The 1,574-nt window shown below is 44.5% G+C and overlaps 1 protein-coding gene across 1 annotated transcript in view; it reads left to right on the top strand.

The window, feature by feature from the left end:
- Positions 1 to 1,257: 1,257 nt before the first annotated feature.
- prox1a (prospero homeobox 1a) overlaps positions 1,258 to 1,574 on the top strand; it is a 31,810-nt gene continuing 31,493 nt past the window's right edge. Inside the window, 1 exon segment of the mRNA XM_084454139.1 lies at positions 1,258 to 1,384. The gene's annotated coding sequence lies outside the window, so the exon portion shown is untranslated.

Below are 1,574 nucleotides of genomic sequence, written 5' to 3'. Positions count from 1 at the left end.
CAAAGGTTAATTTTGGATTTTGACAAAAGCCTACATTGTGTATTGTGGCCCAAACTAGGCCTAAATATCCTAATGAGGATAACTTGATAAGGATAATTGTTTTACACAAAGGACGTGTTAGAACAAAAGGGACACATATCAATAATTGTTGTCTGTAAAAGAGATGGGCCTAGGCTATTCAAATCACAATTTACATTTCTCAAATGGATACGTTGTTTCCGTTCCCGAGCTGTGCAGGGGACCGATGATCTAACGGCTCCGCAGCTCACGCGCCTGTACAGTCATTGTGCTCTCGTGGCAGATGCGCATTTTGCGCACCCACAGCGGGCTGTTACCACGCTCACCCGTCTGAGTGCCAAACATTATTTTAACCAATAATGACGGACAAAGTACATATTATACAATAAAATGTTAGTGCAATATAGCCTAGGGCCTATAACACCTAGTGTAGTCAAACTGAAATGACTTTAAGTGAGAAATAATGCATCTAAAAGACCATAGCCTCATCCGCTGTTACTACATTTTACAGGAGATGCCGACTGCATTTGTTATTGAAAGTAACATTTTCCAGAGACCATATGGTTGGCATTTGCCACATTAAAAAAACTGAAACTATGAACAATTGCAAATGTTAACAGGCCTTAGCTAATAACAGAGATGTGCCTGCTGTAGTGAAAAAAAAGAAAAGAAACAAGAAAAGGGTGTGCCAACCATAGCCTATTACTACTAGGCTATAAGCTATTATAATTCGATGATGTGTTGTATTCAATTGCGAAGGTAATTAACAATCCATATCCTGCCTAGAGCTGATTTCACAAAGGGAGCAAAACGGATAAGCAAATTCTATCTAAAAATGACCATTCATTCAGGCTACAGAGCATATTCTCCTTACATACATCCCCTCTCTTTGCTGTTCGCACGGGGATCGGGGCTGTGTTCGGTGAGAGCACTTCTCTCCTCTCCCCTTTGAAGGCAAGGTGTTTCGGTGGTCCCGTCTAAAAATCCAACGGACGTCTCTTATTGGTCAGGTACGAACGTTACATCACTCCGGGTGATGACGCGGCGTCTTCTCGCATCCTTCGCCGGCGTCTTTAAGTGATTCCTGTTGGTCCGTGAGCGCTCTAACCCCGCACAGCCCGGCGCCGCGAGAAACACATGCCACATTTCCCCTCGCCGAAGGAGAGTGGCGCAAAAGAGCCTGCTTCTCATCTCATCTCATCCTCTCTCTCTCTTTCTCTCTCTCTCTCTCCCCCCTCTCTCTCCCCCTCTCTCTGCTATAGTGATATCTAGGCTACAACATTGATCACCCGACGGACGAACCTTGTCTGTCATCTTTTTTGGAAGAAACGACTTGCAATAGAGGCTTTACTGCTGTACCCACGGAGTAAGTAGCCAATCATATGTGTTAATGTCTTCACTCTTTGCTCTTCAGTAGCCTAGCTTATGCTGTGGCTGGACTACACGGTGCGTTTGAAGCCGTGGAGTGATAATGGACTTTCACTGCCTCGGCTGTTTGACTACACAGTTGACTCGGAGGGCTTAGAGCTATGGTTTTAGAGAGCTTTCATAAAGTT

The sequence above is a fragment of the Borostomias antarcticus genome (genome assembly GCF_949987555.1).
Source record: "Borostomias antarcticus genome assembly, chromosome: 19".
Taxonomy (NCBI): domain Eukaryota; kingdom Metazoa; phylum Chordata; class Actinopteri; order Stomiiformes; family Stomiidae; genus Borostomias; species Borostomias antarcticus.
Note: the sequence above shows the minus strand (reverse complement) of the source record. Positions and strands in the feature narration are given on the sequence as shown.